The sequence below is a fragment of the Mustela erminea genome, chromosome 3 (assembly GCF_009829155.1).
Source record: "Mustela erminea isolate mMusErm1 chromosome 3, mMusErm1.Pri, whole genome shotgun sequence".
Classification (NCBI taxonomy): Eukaryota; Metazoa; Chordata; class Mammalia; order Carnivora; family Mustelidae; genus Mustela; species Mustela erminea.
Window position 1 is genome coordinate 133,849,780 of NC_045616.1, and position 19,550 is coordinate 133,869,329.

General features: G+C 43.4%; 1 long non-coding RNA gene across 3 annotated transcripts in view; it reads left to right on the forward strand.

Moving 5' to 3' along the window:
* The window catches only part of LOC116586962, a 110,663-nt gene that overhangs the window by 11,407 nt on the left and 79,706 nt on the right, over window positions 1–19,550 (forward strand). For 2 of the 3 annotated variants that reach the window (XR_004284234.1, XR_004284235.1), the window contains exon 4: window positions 15,194–15,341. The exons of the other annotated variant lie outside the window; for it this stretch is intronic. This is a non-coding gene — a long non-coding RNA (uncharacterized LOC116586962). The remainder of the gene's footprint in view (window positions 1–15,193; window positions 15,342–19,550) is intronic. 3 annotated transcript variants of the gene reach the window in all.

Sequence of the window (19,550 nt, forward strand, 5' to 3'; positions counted from 1 at the left end):
AATGGCTGATTTTCTCCAGTGATCATATATTTCTTTGAAAAGAAATATGTATAATCAAAAACCAGGACTTTTTTTTTTTCATAGCGAAGAAGAAATCCTCAGAGCATCTGAAACCAGAGCTAACACTTCACATTCCTTTATAAGTTGCTACAGACTATGAGTTTGAACTTATGCTAGTAAGCCTTTTTTTTTTCCCCTTTAATCAGCAAAGGGCGGCTCTCTGCTTTAGTGCTTATTTTTCCTCCTGGAGTAGACGCTAGCCAAATCCCCTGTTTTACACATTAACTGTGGCCAAAATCGCGTATTAGATTTATTGTGTTGGGAAGGAGAAGCCAAGTCTGAAACCTGTCTTTGGCAGTTGCAATGCTTACTGAAAGGATACATTTGGCTGAACAGAGCAAATCAGCAAACCAGGTTTGCCCTTTAGGTGGTTTTAATCTAAAGCGGACAGTTCACATATTGACAGGCTCAGTCGCAAAACTATGAGAACAGAGCAATCCACACGGTGAACATTGTCCTTGTAGGAGGACAGCCACAGTGTGTTGGGGAGAGAATGAGGGCTAGGCCAAGATGCTCGGATATTTTGGTAGGAAAGGGCTACATGAAAGTCATTTTTCCTTTGCATGGGGAGATTTTGTGCATTAAAAAATAGATACCATTTTTAATTACCTTTAATTATTTTTAATTATCTGTATTTTATTAATAAAATATTTTTATTATTTATTTATTTTTAATTATAGGGCAAAGAACATTGAGAGAATAGAAATAAGACAAAATGCAGATGCTCATTAAAAAACAGGGAAATTTGCTCAATGTGTAGTTTTAATCCATTGTGTTGGAAAATTTACAAGATTGATCATGTTCAATGTTAATGAGAGCATGGACAACAGTTAGTTCTCAAATGTTGTTGGTAGAAATATAAGTTGGTCAACCTTTATATTATCAAAAATTTAAATACATGTTTACTTTGGAGAGATTGAGCTTCTAAGAAACACCTTTGCCTCAGGGTAACTCCCTCAGCAGAAATAAAATTGGTGGTGGAGAGGGGTGAGCCAGGCTTCTACTTTTTTTCATAACTTAATCTATAAAATATAGTTATCCCTCTTAATCCCGTAGCTGACCTAGTAAAATCTAAAACAGCTCAGTCAACCTCTCAGCTCATAGCGGGACAAGCTGGGAAGAGAGAGAGAGAAAGAAAGAGGTACTCTAGAGCCCTCTAGTGGCCACCAGCTGTCTAGCGAACAGGCTCTTTTAGGAATTTCGGCGGTCTTCCCACCTTGGCGCTAAAAGCCAAGTCTGACCTCACAGGACCCTGATGCTTGTTCCCCACTCTCCACCCGCAGGCTCTGGTACTGGCCAGGAACAGCCCTGTGGCTCAACTTGGCCATGAATGAGGTCAGGGCGTTCCCCAGGTGGGGCAGCCCAGTGTTCCTTCCCAGCAGCTTGCCGAAGCAGGTAGCCACGGAAGCCGGCCGCATCCCCCAGAGCCGTGTCCTGTGTAGACCTTCCATGCAGCCCAGGGACGCACTCGTAAAGCAATTCCCTGGAGCAACTTAGGTTTCCAACTTCCTTGGAAATGCGCAAATTAACCTTTGAAATGGCCTCGAGTTCTACGGGATTGAACAAGTAAGGAGAAGGTTACCCTGGGAAGAAAGACTAGGGGGCCCGCAAGAGCAGAGGGCTGCGTGTGAGCCAGCCGTCAGGATTGCCACAGGCCCCTGTGGCATTTACTGGGCCACCCGCAACTCTAAGGTGCTTCTGTGCTCATTAGCGAAAAGTGGGTGCAGGACTTGGCAAGGAGACACAGCCGTTGTGTGAAGCCAAAAATGCCTTCTTCTCAGGCATATGTACCTGCGTGCTGAGACACACAAGCCGGTGAGAGGAGGGGACTTGAGTTCAGCTCCCTCCCACGCCACCCAGTCGGCTGGACCCGTTGGTGGCGCACACCCACCTCACACTGTGTCAGCAGCCTGAAGTTTTGCAAAGCTGAAGGCTCCAGCCAAGGGGAAAGAGCGAGCGCTGAAATCTAGCCACACGCGGCTGTCAGTCAAGCTCTGTGTCAGTCTGGGGGGTCAAACTGTGTGTTAGGTGCTAGTGGCCCCGGGTCCATCTTGTGTCACCCTGGAATGACCCTAAAGGGTAGACAGAGATCAGTTTACTGTGAAGATAATGGCGCAGAATTTTCCAAGATCCAGGGAGAGGTCCAAATGGTCGTATTTTGTCCTAAAACGTGCAAAAGTAAGGTAATGTAACTGTTTTCACTTCAAACTATTGTCATAGCCACTTTTGGAGACAGGGATGGTGATAATAATCTCTATTTTATAACTGAGACACAAAAAGGTTAGATAGCATTACTATTAAATGGTAGAGCCTGGAATCATTGCAAGCTAACTGACACCAACACCAGAAAATCGTGGGCCGTGTGTATATTGTTTCCAAGGGGACAGAGCTTCCAGAAGAATCCTACCAAGTACTGTTCATTCTTGCCCCCAAATCTCCAAATGTCATAATAGATGTGAAACATCTTTAGATGTTCTAGTCAGAGGAGACCGATAAGAGGCAGAGAACAAATCATGGAGGTTGGTTCAGAAGACACAGGAGTCATTGTGAAGCCAGTCACAGCCATTGTCACCAAAGTGAGTGATTTGTCTTGTGGCCCTTGTATTATGTAAGGTACAGTCTAAAACAAACTTTGTGATTTACTTAAAACCTGCATTTATCTCCTACTCATTTAACAGTCTAGAGGTGAGGAAGAAGGGGAGATGGATATTGGGAAATAATTTGCTGTGTGTACCAATGCCCTGAGGCCGTGGTTTGACTTGGAAGACTGTGAGACGGGAGCTCTGTGAGCACAACGTGAGAGGTAGTGTGACTTGTAGGACAAAGAAAGTGAGTAGGAGAGAAGGCTCTGGCCAGGAGGTAATGAGATGCAGACTGTGTGGGCCGGGGAGCAAGGGGAGCACAGACATAGCAATGGCAACAAATTCAGGGACTTTTCCCACAGCTGCGGGCTGTGATCATTTGACAGTAAGTAAATGCACAGGGAATCTGAGACTGACTTCTGTTGACTCACAAGAAGACTTGGGAGACCCAAGAAGAACATCCTTGATTCAGGGAACAAGGAGAAAACAAGTTTTTAAAAAAATGGCAAGGAAGAGATAAATTAAGACTATTTCTAGTCAATTCAGGGAAGACCAAATTTACAAATCCCTTAGTGAGGAATGATTCACTATTACACAAGAACCCATGGATGGTAACCACATCCTTCCCCTCCCCTTCCCAACCAAAGTTTCTGGAAAGAGGACTATTTTAGACCTCATTGTTTCTACCTTATCTTTTCACCATACCAATGTTTGTGGGGCTCTGGTTATTGCCCACTTCAATAGCTTCTTTACATTTGTATATGGTGGTCTTCTGCGTCATCTAAGTGATTAACAATTTACTTCTTCATGCACCATCTTGCCGTCATTTCTACGACCCCAGGTTCTCCCAGTTCTCTCTGGCTTCATCTTTTCATCTTCCTCCCCGAATGCCCCCTCCTCTCAGTGGTCTATTAGTAAAAGTGAAAGGACCCACTCAAGTCCCATTACAGCCTCCTTATAGGTTGTAAAGGCTGGAAAGCTACAGAGTTACCTATGCTAACCTCCCCTGCAGCTAGGACTCCCGTCGTGTTTTAGATTCTGTCAATCAGATGGACTGACATGAAAACATCGGGAGAGACAGAGGGAATCAAGGAAGACTGATTTGGAAGAAGTCAACGTTTAAAAGGAATGTATCTATTTTTTAACAGATTATTCAAAACAACTTATTCTGAAGGCTTCATGGTTTTGCTTGAAGCAGTTATATATTTTAGCAAAATCCCCAGTAAAGGCTGGTGGGAAGCTTCTGAGTCAAGAAAATGCCTATCTTGGAGGTGAGAACAGCCCATGGCTAGGAAAACGGAGTCATGGGAGACCCACAGCCCTGGCCTTAGCGTGAGTCAAGAGTAAATATAAGTGGGTTAAAGACCCCTTAATATGCAGCCAAATTTTATCTCTTTATCTTTCTTTCTTTTTTTTTTTTTAAGATTTTTATTTATTTATTTGACAGAGATCACAAGCAGGCAGAGAGGCAGGCAGAGAGAGAAGGAGGGGGAGGGGAAGCAGGCTCCCCGCTGAGCAGAGAGCCTGATGCGGGGCTCGATCCCAGGACCCTGGGACCATGACCTGAGCCGAAGGCAGAGGCTTTAGCCCACTGAGCCACCCAAGCCCCCCTATTTCTTTATCTTTCCAAGGACTGAATGTTTCACCCACCAGAAAGATGACTTTGTTTTGCAAATTGGCAGTTATTCAATAATATGGGGGCCACGCTCATCTTTGCAGGTGGCCCTGAGAGCTGCATCAGCACGGAGGTGCCCCACAGGTCGTGTCTGGAGACCAAGAGAAATAGTCTATGCTCAGCCTTCTAGAAACTGTGACCATTGAAACCATCACAACTCCCTAGACTCTTACTTAAGGGGTCTAATCTTTTTTTTTTTTAAACTTTGTATTATGAAAAATTTCAAACCTATGCAGAAGTAACAAAAGATAGTATAAGGAGCCCACATAGTCATCACTCAACTTAAACAATGATATATTCCTGGCCAATGTTCCACCATCTGTATGGTTATCTCCTTTCCTTCATTCCATGGGGCAATTTTTTTTTTTAAAGATTTTATTTATTTGACAGAGAGAGAGATCACAAGTAGGCAGAGAGGCAGGCGGGGGGTGGGGGAAGCAGGCTCCCCGCTGAGCAGAGAGCCTGATGCGGGGCTCGATCCTAGGACCCTGAGATCATGACCTGAGCTGAGGGCAGAGGCTTAACCCACTGAGCCACCCAGGTGCCCACATGGGGCAATTCTGAAGCACGTCTGAAACATCCTATCATTCATTCCATCTATAAAGATCTCATCTCTAAAAAATTCAGTTACTTAAAAAATCCAATATCATGTATTAACTAAGTGCAATGTATACATTTCTATTAAAAAGAACATTCAGTTATTTCTTGGCATAGGACACAGCTTACAGCGGTTTCAAATAACTACAATAAATAGTCCTTTCTGGGTATCAGGACGTGTTAACCACAGAGGCATTAATCTATAAAATCTGTCACTGGGCCTGTCACTTTAGCTACTCACTTTAATTGGAACAGTTCGATTCTGTATATTTTAAATAAATTAAAAACAAGAGATTTTCACATTCTGCTCAGCTGTCAGCTTGTTAAATGCTTCCTGTTACTGCTCTTGAATAATTTTCTGGAGAATTATTTATCTTTACAAAACTGTTTTTCATAGTGTCTGTGTTAGAATTTCCTTTGAACTTCATTCTTTCTTTGTACAGAAAGAAAACATTTTCAAAGTGGTTTCACCAGCTGGCAGTCAGACTTCAGCCTCAGTTGCTGTATTAGTCTATCACTGCCTCTCTGACAAGTGTCCAAGACTTAAGTCCCAAGACATTTAATATTGTAACCAAGTGGCTTATTGAAAGAGGAGAGTGGTGTGTGTTGGAGAGGTTCCCTTTTAGCTCTAAGCGTCGGTGGCTTGCTCGCCCTTTCATTCAATAAATCATCAACAATACCAAACTTTCACCGCCATATGGTACTTCTTTCTTGTTTTTCTTTACAATTATTTGGCCCTTTTTGCAATAGCCTGTCAGGAACTAAGAAGTTGACATGTATCTTTACAATGAAGAAATATGTTTTCTTAGAACTGCTTTCTGAATCTTTTCCACCTAGCCCAGTTGCTTTAACCCCATATGCCTTCTGCTATATGTATTTTTTTTTTTAAGATTATTTATTTGTCAGAGAGAGGGAGAGAGAGGGTGAACACAAGCAGGCAGAGTAGCAGGCAGAGGCAGAGGCAGAAGCAGGCTCCCTGCAGAGCAGGGAGCCTGATGCAACACTTGATCCCAGGCCCCTGGGATCATGACCTGAGCCGAAGGCAGCAGCTTAACCCACTGAGCCACGCAGGCGCCCCTGATATATGTAATTGTTGTGGTCTGTTCAGGCTGTTATAACAGAATGCCATAGACTAAGTGGCTTATAAACCACAGAACTTCATTTCTCGCAGTTCTGGAGGCTGGAAAGTTCCAGATCGAGATGTTGGTAGGTTCAGGATCAAACTCTCTGTTTCATTAGACGACTGTATACTCACTGAAACCTCCGATGGCAGAAGGGACAAGGAAGCTCTCTGGGGCACCTTTTATAAGGGCACTAAACTCACTAACAAGACTCCACCCTCCTGACCCAATCGTCTCCCAGAAGTCCCTCCTCCTAATATCATCACATTGGGAATTAGGTTTCAAAAGTCTGAGGACTGAATGGTAACAACGTATCCTGACTTTGGTGGTTGTATTGTGAAAATGCCCTTGTTTGTAGGAAAAATACTAAAGAATTTGGTGGTAATGGGGCTTTAGTTTAGCCATTTACCTAATGGCTCAGGGAAAAAATATTCTCTATGTAGCAATAAATTTTCTTTGTAGTTTGCGATTCTTTCAGAAAATTTTCAAATTATGAACATTCATCCCTGCCTCACCTTAAACCGTATTGTGCACAACCATTGGTTTGTGAACAGTCCCTTGGGGAACACTGGCCTGGGTGGGCTCTGAAGAAACCATGGGAAGATTGTCATTTCCTCTTACCTTGTTCATATCTTTTTGAATAATGTATTTATTACACTTCTTTCAAGTTATCAATGTATTTTCCAATATTCAAGTACATTAAATATATCTGGAAGGATATACAAGAAACAAGTAATGGTTTCTATGGGCTAGGAAACTGGGTGGGAAAAAAATCATTCATTGTGCACTCTTAGAACCCTTTGACTTTTGAATGATGTAGATGCATTAGTTACATACATACAGTTAAACCTTGAACAACCCCCCCCCCCAACCAGACATACATGACCCTTTCATATAACTTTTGACTCCCTCAAAACTTAACTACTGACAGCCTCCTGGTTGACTGGAACAAAGCAGTCGATTAACACATATGTTGTATGCTATCTATATTATATACTGTATTCTTACAATAAAGTAACCTAGAGAAAAGGAAATGTTATTAAGAATCCTAAGGAAGAAAAAATACATTTATAGTATCGTACTATATTTATCAAAAAGATCTGATAAAAGTGAACCTGTATAGTTCGAGTTCAAACTCATGTCGTTCAAGGGTCAAGTATGTGTGTGTGTGTGTGTATTACACATATATACATATATATGTATAATATGCATATGTATGTGTGTCTAATATGCATATACATACAAATACATCTATACAAATAATAAAATGCAATAATGTCTGATATAACTGTTTTTCTGTATATTTATCCTAATATAAAAACTTTTACTTTGGCACTTCTTTAGCTTTTCATGCTTTTTGTAGGCTCACTAAGACCTCTGTGTTTCAGGAGGGAATTTATATTTTTTCATTAATATCAATGATAATGAAATACAGGCTTTCTTGAGGAATGAAAATATTTGAAATTGGACATCTAAGCTTAAACCATTAAGTAAAAGTGAACTTGACTTTAAAAAATAATTGGTTCTTCATATGACCTAACTGATATTTGGCTATGGTATGAAAATCAAGTTCTTGTCCTGAGGACATATTTAACTTATAAACTGAGGTCTTGGTTCAAGATTCCTTTTGCATGGATACCTAAGGAGATAGAGAAACCATAGAAGGGTGAAGAGATTTTTGCCAAAGACACATGCTTAGAGAAGGAGGAGACATTAGGCCTGCTACCATCCCAAGTCAGCAAAGTACGAAGGTAAAATAAGTCCTTTTTGAGACAAACAAGATTGCAAAAACTTGACTTCCCATACATTGTTGCTAAGGAAACTACTGAAGGGTGTGATCCACCAAAACAAGGAAGTAAACTGCGGAGAGGAAAATTAAAGATCCAGTGCAAGACAGATGTGAAGGAAGTCCTGGAAGTGATGGGAAAGGAGACCAAGAAAACAGATAGGGACAGAACTACAAGTCAACCCGATCAGGTAACTGCAGGCCAGAGTCTCTAAGAGAGATATCTTCAAGAAGATGAAGTGGATGGAATGTTGCTTTATTTGTATTTATCAAGAGGAGATTTATCAAGAGGGGAAGCATTTGGAAATAAATAAATAATAAATATATAGAAAATTGAGCAAATGGAAAAGCAAGACATACTAACTTTAGGAAATTTAGGAAAGGAAATGTGAGTGGAAAAAAGCAAGTCATGTTATATTACACTGCTAACTTTACTTATCATTTATGTATAGTCATAATAATGTGTTTATTGAGTATTGATTTTTTAAAGATTTTATTTATTTACTTGAAAGAGAGAGAGAAGAGAGAGTGAGAGAGAGAACAGTGATGGGGAGCAGAGTGAGAGGGAGAAGCAGATTGCCTGTGGAGCGGGGAACCTGGCTGCGGGGCTTGATCCCAGGACCCTAAGATCTGAGATCAGGACCTGAGCCGACCTGAGCAGAAGGCAGGCACTTAACTGACTGAGCCACTCAGGTGCCCTTGAGTATTGCTTCCAACTTTACCAACACCATAGGTGGATGAGAAGTGTGCTCTGTGTGCTCGCACGTGCGTGTGTGTGTGCGTGTATATGTGAGAAAGAGAGCAATAGCCTGTCTCCAGGGAAGAAAGCTGATACGTAATACCGAGGACAGAATTAATAAAAAATAGCAACATAAGTATTTTTTTCAGAGCTATACAAAAAATACGTCAAGGGAGCCGGAACTACTTGCCTCTGGAAAATGGAAATGGAAAGGGAGGAGCTGAGTCTTCTCCTGAGATCGGTAGAGCAGTTTGACTCTTGTCTGTGGTTGAGGCCTCTGGAATGTCTTTTCTGGGAAGTGCTCCTGGGATCAAAGCTTGTGGACAAGACCTGAGTGAGCAGCAGGGGAGCCATTCATATCTTCACCGCGGTGGGGAGATGGCGAGGCGGAGGGAAGGTCTGGAGAGCACGCAGGGGCGTCCTCAGCGCGGGAACGTGCTTGTGCTCCTTTTTACATGAGTTGGAAAATAGCCTCTTCAGGTCTTTTAACTTTGCTTTTTAAGAAATGATACATATTTGTCATATATATGCTTTAATTTGGTGGTGGTTCTACATTCAAGTAGTCCATAGAAAACTCCCCTTTCTCACCCCCAAAAGGTTTGTAGGTCACAGAAAGATCTGAGCATTCTCTCAGTGGCAGGGGTCGGGGTTAACTTCGTTAAATCCAATGTTTCCCAGATTTATTTGCCTACAACCCCTTTCTCCAATCACGTGTTACTATCTTAAGGAATACACTTTAATAAGCTTATTTAATTGTGATTGGACTTTCTTCAGGAATGCAATCTCCAATTATGGCATTGTTCTTAGAAGGAAATACGACTCCTCTTATGAGAAGGATTCCAAGAACTGACTGACTGTGGCGAAGACAGGGTCTGCCTACACATGCCTGCCTGAGCACTGTAAAATGGAAACAAAACAAAACACACGTCAACTAGAAAGAGGGAAAAACAGACGGGAGGAGGGGGAGGCTGTTGTGAACCAGGTTTGGAAGATGGCAGTAAACCTCATGGGAATTACAGGAACACAAATGAGATACAGTTTTGTTTTTAAGTAAAAAGGCACAGAGCAGGGGAAGGCTCCATCCCCGAGAGGCTGGTTGGAGAAGGAGGCACATTACCGAGCAGGTGGGGCAGGCAAGCGGGAGGCTGGGGTTCAAATGGATGGAAACATTTCGCTTCAACCCAAACTGGTTGGGTCTGGAGCCGCCTGAGATCTTGCAGGGACACTGCGGGAGCAGAACCCAGCCCGCCCGCGGACACTGAAAATGTGACTTGGGTGTTGAGCTGTCCGTCATTCAGGTGACTCAAAGGGCATCTGTACCATCTCTGTCTGTGTCTCATTTGTGTGGTGAGCGTTCCGATGCGGGGCTAACTTCACGCTCTGGAACAGAAACTGTCAGGAGCTGCTACCCGCTGGCAGGGGCCGGAGGTCAAGGGGGAGGGCTCAGCTGGGGAAGACAGGGTGGTACAGACAGGTACTTTATCTTGACGCATGGCCTCTTAGGCGGCCAGGAAGGTGAGTTGTCAGGACCACAAGGTGCCTGGGGACTCAGCAAACCTCACTGCATAGGCTAAAGCAGATGGTGGGGATCTCCGGTCCATGAGCTAAGCATTCTTCCTTTTTGAATTTGAGGTTTTGTTTTATTTATTTATTTTTTTTAAGTATCAGAGAAATACAAAAGAACATTTAAAAAAATAAACAGGGTAACAAAATGACAGTAATAAGAACAGACAAACAGTTGCTAGGGATTAGGGCTGGGGGGAGGATGTGACCATCAAGTTTATTTGTGATGATGGAGAAGTTCTGTATCTTGACTGCGGTGGCCGTTCCAGGAATCTAAGCCTGCGATAAAACTTCCTGGAAGCTCACACACACACACACACACACACACACACACACACAGAGTCCACGTGAAAAACTGTGAAATCTGAATAAGGTCTGCAGTTTAGTTCATCGTGTGGCACCAAGGTCAACTTTCTGGTTTTGGTCATTGAACTACACTAATCACTGGAGGATACATGGGAGTTCGCTTTGCTCTGATTAAGATTTCTATGTGAATATAAAAATATATTTTTAAATATATTTGGGGCGCCTGGGTGGTTCAGTGGGTTAAGCCTCTGCCTTCGGCTCAGGTCATGGTCTCAGGGTCCTGGGATCGAGCTCCACATCGGGCTCTCTGCTCAGCAGGGAGCCTGCTTCCCCCTAATAAATAAATAAATAAATAAATGTCAAGATATTTCGATTAAAATTTCAAAATAAAAATATTTTTTAAATGTGGGAAGTTTAAATAATAAACATGCAATAGGAGTCCATTACCAATGGCCCAGCTCAAGAAAGATCATTACCATTATTTGCAAACCTCCATGGGATCCTTCCTGACTCTCTGGCAAAGAGAACTATCTGGATTTTTCTATTCATCACCCCTTTGCTTTTCTCTACAGCTTTACCTCGTATACTTACATCCCCACAGAACATACTGTTTCATTTCGCATGTTCTCAAATGTTATGTAAATGAAGTCATTCTGCCTATATTCTGCTACTTGCTTTAACACTCCGTGAGTTTTCTTTCTGAATTCCGTCCATAAGGAGTGCAGCTTTTTGATATGTTCATTGATGTATTCATTGTGAATATGCCGCGGTTTATTTATCCATTCTTGTGTTTATTAACATTCGGTCTGTTATCAGAGTTCTTTCCCCAATTACAAACAAACAGTGCTGCTATGAAACATTCTTCCAGATGTCTGCTAGTCCACAGTGCACGAATTTCCCAAGGGATTATACCTTGGGTTAGAATGACTGAGTCAGAGAGTTCATCCACTTTTCTGACTTTGTAGATAGTCCTAGATTATTTTCCAAAGTGGAACTTTGGCTGTGCGTTTTCAGTGATGTTGGTTATTATCAGGATTCTTACTGCTTGTGTGTATGGTATCTGATCATTGTGGTTTAAATTTTCTTTTATAATATCTAATAAAATTGCTCAAAATAATACATTATTACCTATTTCTTTCTCTTCTCCTGAGAAATACACATTTAGCACTTTTGCCCATTTATCACTTAAGTTGTCTTTCTCTTACTGGTTTATGGGGATTCTATATAAATTCTGGAGATTAATCCTTTGTGTTACAAATACCTTCTTCCTGTTTCTGCCTTATTCTTTTACTTTGTTTGTTGTGTCTTTTAAGGAAATATACTCTTAATTTAATATAGTTGATCCCATCTTAAGAATCTTTTGTAGGGCGCCTGGGTGGCTCAGTGGGTTAAAGCCACTGCCTTCGGCTCGGGTCATGGTCTCAGGGTCCTGGGACTGAGTCCCGAGTCGGGCTCTCTGCTCAGCAGGGAGCCTGCTTCCCCACCCCGCCTGCCTCTCCATCTACTTGTGATCTCTCTCTGTCAAATAAATAAATAAAATCTTTAAAAAAAAAAAAAGAATCATTTGTAGTACATATTTTTTTCAAAGAAATATTAACGAAACAGAAAAACATAAAGTTATACCAGTATATTAATCTTTGATAAGTTTTATAGTTCTACTTTTACATTTGAGTTCTTAATACACCAGAAGTTTTAATGTGAGGGTTTCAATTTTATTTTTTAAACATATGGGTAATTTGTTTTCCCCATACCCATATACTGAAAAAATCTTTCCCCCAGGCATCTGCAATGTCAGCTCTAAAAAAATGGGTCCCATTTCTATGCAAATGTAGACCTGTTTCTGGGCTCTATATTCTGTTGTATTAGTCCATCTACACTTCTCCCCACCAGGACAATGCTATCTCAATTGCTTTAGCCCTAGAATAATTTTAATAATAATTTTAATATCTGGAAGTCAAGTTGTCTTCTTTTTGAATGTCTTGCCTATTCTTGGCCCTTTACTCTTTCATACACATTTTGGAATCGGCTTGCAAGATTCCCCAAAATCCCAGGGGAATTTTGATTAGAATTCTATTGAATTCAGAAAGTTGTATATCTTCAAGTGTATGTGCATATGAACTTAACCATATTTCGCAACTGATCTATCTTGCAAACAGTTCATTTGTACAGCATTATACCTCTTTAGATCCTGGGGCACATCAGAGGCAGGGAGTTGGTTCGGTAGGAAGGTACATGAAGCCCATATCTCTTTCCTGGCTGCAGTATTTCACTATAAGGTAATGACACAGAAGGAGATCCTGTGCTTAACTCACCATGGACAGAGTTTTCACATATAAAGAGCTGTTTCCTAAGCCAGAAGACCTCAAGGATTATAACTGCTTTTACAGAAGTATGCCAATATAAATGGGTGCAGAGGGTATTTCTGGTATGCCTCGCATGAACCCTGCATCTAGACTTGGAAGCAGATGTTAACTAACATAGCAGGCAAGAAAGCCTTTTCCATCTGTCCCTGTCTTCCCCACTTAGAGTTTGTGAGACTTTTTCATCAAGAACTGTTGACCTGATTCAGATGAGAATGTGTGATCATGCCACGGAGCGGCGGGATGAGCATAAAAAATAGGAAGAGAGTAGACCCTGTTGCTAGATCAAATCAATATTCATAATCTTTGCTTTGCAGTTCAATTAGAGCTGCATTAAAAAGCCACGTGAAGCCTAAGATACGAGACATCTGAAACTTGTCACGCCATTTTCCCCACCACCAGTGCCTGAGCACAACCTCATTTGTCTTAGTCAGTGAAACTTGAGGACGCACTACACTCTGGCTTCAGCTTGAAAAGCCTTGTATGTGGATGTGTATCCCATGACTTCTAAAGATTAAGTGCTGGTTCACTGGCATTATTCACTTTTGTCAAAGGCTTTCTGGTAAATTCTTCAGGCCCCCACCTTGCGGGAAATGCCATCAGTTTGCCACTTCCTATGTAATGGGCTGTCCATAACGTTGTGCTGTAATCTGATTCTTGAGAGGCACCCATGGACGATGATACTGGACCAGGTTCAAGGACAGCACACAGAGGCGGACCCCGCAGAGATGCTCTGAAAGTTAAGGCTTACTTCCATTTGGCTGTAGAATCAATTCAGTGGACAAGGAATCTCCGCCTCCAAATCTCCACTTTTCCAGTTGTCTAAGTGTTTAACCCAAAAGCACAAAACAGTTTCTAGTCACTTGGGGCACAGAGTGGCTAAGTAGGATCCTTGCACTTGGGAAACATCAAACCTAATAGATAAGCATGAAAGATAGACTTACTGTGGTTGGACTGTTCAAGAATGTTCAATGAATCAACCAGAGACAGGGTTTGCATAACATCATAAAGAAGAGAAACCACGCTGATTGGCAATCCCCTAATAGCATTAATCGAACATCCATTTGAGATAGATTGGTGGTCTTCAAATTTTTTTGCATGCTTCCTCTTAAAAGAATTTTTAAATTCTTATTAAAAAAAGAATATGCTTATTTCCTTTATTTCCTCCTATTTCTGCTGCCAGTGTGGGAATATCTAGAGAATTTGCCCTAAAGGTGGGGGGTGTGCTACAAAAACAGTTGGCCGTGCTGGGTAACAAAAACCTTCGGATGCAAAAGAAAACCATGATTGATTTATTAGAGTGCAAGGGAAGTCAGGTGTGTTTCTTTAAACTCTGAGAAAACAAAACACTAGTTAATATTTATGAAGCAACTGCCATGTGCCAGGCCTTATCCTAAGCATTTTATGTGGTTTATCTCATTTCATCTTCACCCTGTGAAACTTCACCTAGTGGAAACATCAGGTACTAGAATGACTTTTTTTGTTTGTTTGTTTGTTTAGAGAACTGAGGCGAGGCTTAAATTAAAAGAAACAAACCTGGACTCTGGGCATTTGGCTCCAGAGTCCGTAGTCACACCCTCTATGCTCTCCTGACCCTTTCAAAGGCAATGACTTGCCTCTTCCTAATGTGATCGTCAAAAGAGCTTTTGGCTGGATGCTGTGCAGCCTCCTTGAGTCTCTGTTTTCCTCTGGAGCCTCGGGCAGCTCTGGCAGGAGGCCGCGGTAGCTTTCTGTGCCGGGCCATGTCCATTTACGGTTCGGATGTACCTGGATCCCTTGATAAGCTCTGGTTTCATGATGCATGGCAAGTGTTTCCTTGTGGGGCTGGGTGTGTGGGAACAGAGGTAACTTCATCTCTGTCCCCAGAAACCAGAGGGGCACTATGACATTGTAGAATTGTCAGAATTTCCCCTCGACTGAACAGATTGCCTGTGGAATCTGTCCTCGGTGAGCCTGTGTTCCCTGCAGGACTTACAGGCATCACTCAGAAGTAACTCTGATCCGGGAGAGAATAGGAGGAAAAAGCAAAAAAAGGAAAAGAAAAGAAAACAGGAGAAATGGTAGCTCTGTCAGTTTTCAAAATGTATAGCTTAAGACAGAATCCAGTTGAGGAAGCAAAAACTGCAGAGTCACAGCTGTCACGGGGGAACAAAAAACGCAAGTTTAGAGAACTAAACTCTTATCCTCATGTTTTGATTATAATTGCCTTTGGGCCAAGTTCTCTCATTAGATGCTAATACATGTTTTCCATCATGTGCAAGAAAGGTTTTATACAAATCCCATTTCCCAGAACTCTGTGAATGAAATGGAAACCCCCTTGTTCTGATGGTGGAAAAACAAACCAAAACAAAACCCAAAAACCTCCCAGCTCGGCGTTTTTCCAGTACCTTCTGGTTTTTGCTAGGTGGCGCCACAGGCTCATGGATGGGCCTTCCTCAGCTCCCGGGATGGCCACCTTCTACGGGGGGATGGTCGCAAGAAGAGAAGAAGGAGGCTTCGGCTTCAGCACTTTCCTTGGGAGTTCATCAGGGCCGTCACTCAGCTGACAGGAGGTGAGATTCATTTGCCAAGGCTTTGGCCTCTGTCCTTTTAGGAACTCTTTATTTCCCCCCTTCCCCTGCCTCGTTGGTCACAGCTGGCAGTGACGGGGTATCCAGGCCCTCGATTTTGGCTATTCTTGAGGATAATTCTGGGGCATCTTCAACTTCATCCCAAAAGCCCTGTTTCTCTCTGAGTCTCTCAAAATTTGTTCAGGAGCTTGGGAAGCAGGACCAAAGGAAGGACAGTAATTCAGAGGTTTGCATCAGCTCCCTCACCTTCTCTGAGCAAGGTCAGCCTGTGGGGAAATCCCAACCCTTGTCCTCCCCTGTGAGCCCAGTGTTTCCCAGCCTCTACGGGATAACCTTTCGCAGTCTGAGCAGCTCTCCGAGCCAACCCTTTGCAGAAGAATGGAAGGCCCTGCTTGGGGGTGTGGGGTGGAGGCTGGGGAGACAAGGTACAACACAGGTCCAGAAGCCCTATCTGGTCTGGTGGACACCCACATACCTTTTGATTTCAACGAGAATCCCCTTTCTCACCCTACCAGAGACCCCAAACTCCCAAATTCCTGACTCCTTTGCCTGAAGGGGTGAATGAAAGTCTCTTCTCAAAACACCAATGTGATGGCAAGGTTTTAATTGGAAACGTTGGAGGAACAATCTATTGCAAGATGGCGCTGCCCAGAGAGCCCTCTGGGGAGGAGCCAGTTCTGAGTAGGGTAGCTTCCTCTCCACCTGCACCATCGGGGACGTGGGAACTGTGTGCCCCAAGGTTTCCAGGAGAACCGAGGTTTCAGAGACTGTCCCAGGATCTTTATAGTCTCACGTGGAACGGTCTGCCCCTGTTTCCTGGTTGGGGTGCAGACATCCCTGGCCCACATGCCCTGCTCCACATGCCCTGCTCCGAAATCTGCTTTATGCCCAGGGTCACCCAATGGTGGTCACAGGTCCTTGTTGGGAGCACTGGGCTGAAGAAGGAGTCCAGCCAGGGAGGGAAGCCTCCTAAACAGTCAGATTTGTCCAAGCCCCTGGGACACAGTAGGGGCACCGCGGGCAGGGAAGCTATTTTGGAAAATGGAAAGGGAGAAGAGAGTTGATAATAATCACATACAAACTTAAAACGGAACAAAGATGAAGTTTGAAAAAATATATACATATTCACAAGAAGGTACGGAGAACCATAAAAACCCAAAAGCAAGGGGAGAGAAACTGACAATAAAAATGCATATTCGCCGGACGACACCGTGAGCTTCCTTGCTCTGAAATGGCCCTCGAGACATCCATCTGAGCAATTACAGAACTCTCAGAATGCCACGTTTATCTGGATGCCCCCCACCCCCCTCTATTTAGATCTTTAAGAATCTGCCAGCCCTCCCAACATTTGTGTCTGTTACAGCAGGGATGCCTCTCCTGGCAGAGGACACACCAGCAGACTTAAGTGCCATGAGTCAGATTTTCAATTTTTAATTAAAGCACGGTCTAGCTAGGGTTTGATTTATTTAGACCTGAATTAATTTAGACCCTGGTCCACATAAATTTGCATAGTTTATTTTACAAGCTCATGACTGTATGGATTGTAAAACCCTTTAGCTAGATGACAATATAGGTGGTAAAATCATCCTCTTATCTTATTGAGCCACGAGAGGTAGAATATGATGTCTTAGGGCAGTGTTAACTTTATTCTGGAAACTAGCATTATAGAGGAAGTCTGTTGTATTTCTAAGTAAAGACATTTATGAGATCATTTAGAGATATTTCATCCCATATGTTTTCACTTAGTTTTAGTGATACAGTGAAGCCTTCTTCACAGCTAATAGTGCTGATTTTTTTTCCCTTTTCCCAGAATGGTTACAGATGGTCATAAATCCATATAGTAAGTATCTAGCACAAAACGTATCTGCTTCAATCAACTATAGTAAATACTTTTCACACTGCAGAAGTGTGAGTCATACAGATGTCACTTTCCTAGAATTCTGATCATGAAAAACACGGTGGCTAATTAATGTTCCCCAGAAGGGGTCATGGCGTACAGGAAATGAATCGGATGGTGACAGGAAGAAAGGTTGGGAGCACAGAGAGCTCTGGCTGAGGATTGTTGGTGAGGTCCCCAGTCCTGCAGCCAGAAACTGGCAGCAGCCTCCTCCTTAAGAAAGGGTAAATCATGCTGGTGCATTTAAACCCAGATTTGACCAGCCTGGAGATGCAGGCGTGGAGAGAGAAGGAAGGACGGGGAGGTTTCTGGGTGGGGCTCAGGGGAAAATGGCTGAGGGGACAGCAGTGAGTGTCTCCCTGCCCCTCCCAGCTCATCTGGTCTGAGCCCTGCCGTCAAGTTGCTTTTGTGGGTTTAGGGCTTTTACAGAACGGCTGAGCATTAAATGTGACCGAGTGGGCACGACTGGCATGTGAGCACTCATGACTCAGTTGAATGTGTGGCTCATGTCTGGTCATCACATAGCCCTCAGCAGGGAAAATGAGTCACAATCATCTTCTGCAGAAGGCCAAGTGAAATTTGCTTTGCGGGAAGAGAGCAGCAAGCTCCCCACGGTTGGGTGCCAGATGGGAGTGTAGGTGTTTGCTTTCCTGTGGTCTGTGCCCTGGGTGCTGGAAGGGGGGTACAGAGCTGGAGGCCAGACCTGCGTGTGGAGGGGCTCAGGCTGCTTTCTCCTGCTCTAGTTTGTTCTTTACACCGGGTTGGAGCCCCCACAAGGTCCAACGCAGAGTTATTTTTTCTGATGCACAGTTTGATGGACATGAAACATTTACAAAGGTCTAAAAATCAAATCAAATTTCATTACATGCTCAAATGAACTTATTTGTCAGAAACGAATGATTCTTCCAGGAAATCTGGAAAGGGGGTGTTACACTTCTAGCGATTCCTGAAAATCCTCATGTATTATTAATTTTTTCGGAGGGAGGGGCAGCAAGGGCCTTTGTTTGCAACACCAGGGGTATAGCTGTGTTTGTCTCAAGGAGGCATACTAACCATCTTTTTCTTTTTTTAAGTCATTTGGATGTGTCTGATCACAGACGGAGGTTGGGGTGGGGGGCGATGACTATTCTGTAATCCAATAAAATGCCAGGTGTTGCAAATCCCTAAAGACTGGGGCTATTGGGGCCACTACTTGGAAGCATTAGTAGGATCCTCTCCCTGCCCTATGCCCAGCAAGGGTCCTGGGGACCCTGCTGTGGACGTGATGGGAAGAAGAGTCAGCGTGCAGTGAGAGTCCGTGTACCATCTGCCAGTCCATCAGCAAACACCGGAAAGTCCCACTGGCACACAATACTACTTTTGTGAAAATGATGGGTTTATTGAATGGAAATAAGAAGCCAAGAAACCTGAGTACCATTTATAGCATATCACGGCAGTTAAGACTTGTGTTAAAAACCGAGCTCCATAACTGACGAGCTGTCTGACGATGAACAAATCATGTTATTGCTCCGTCTCGGTTCCCAGGAGGGCTGGGGCTTTTTAATCAGGACAAGCTGCCCTGCTTTAAACTCTCTTCTGTGTCTTCTAAGTTTCTTTGCTTGTATCTTGGATATAGCCTAACAAAGAAAAGGAGGCCAAGTAATTGTTTTTTTCTATACCTCCCGCTATCGTTTATAGAGTATATACACTTTTGTGCGGGGGGCAGGGGGCAGGAAAGACATGGTAACGTAGGACCGGAACCCCTTCTGTTGTAACCTGCATTCCTAATGACAGGATCTTGGTCCTGACCTTTATGAGTGCACACGAGAAGCAAAATCACCCTTGGCTCTTTAAGTACCTACGAAAGAGTGGACATGGTCACTGTAGTTGGGTTGCCCATCCTCTAACAGGAAAGACAAAAATGACCACAATACATACTTAGATCCAACAGAACAAAATAGGAGTTGGAAGAGGACAGAGAGGCGGAGCAGGGTAAGGAAGGACTGGAGCCGGGCAGGGAAACCGGACAAGTGTCAGGCCAGCCCTGAGCCGGGGGGATGCGCTGGGCATCAGCTGAGACACTTGCTGAATTTTCCTGGTGGCCTCTTCTTTTCTGTTCCCACCGGGGCATGGAAAGCAGGGCCGAAGGGCCTTTGCCGGCTCGGTTAGTGTTTGTACATTAATGCTCCATGACACCTCTAGCTGCTGCCGTCTCTGCCCTGGATGGAGGGAGACGCTCTCCGTTTTGTATTTTTAGATCCCAACCCCCGTGACCTTTCCTGAAGCTAATACGCAGTACCTGGGATGTTCCTTCC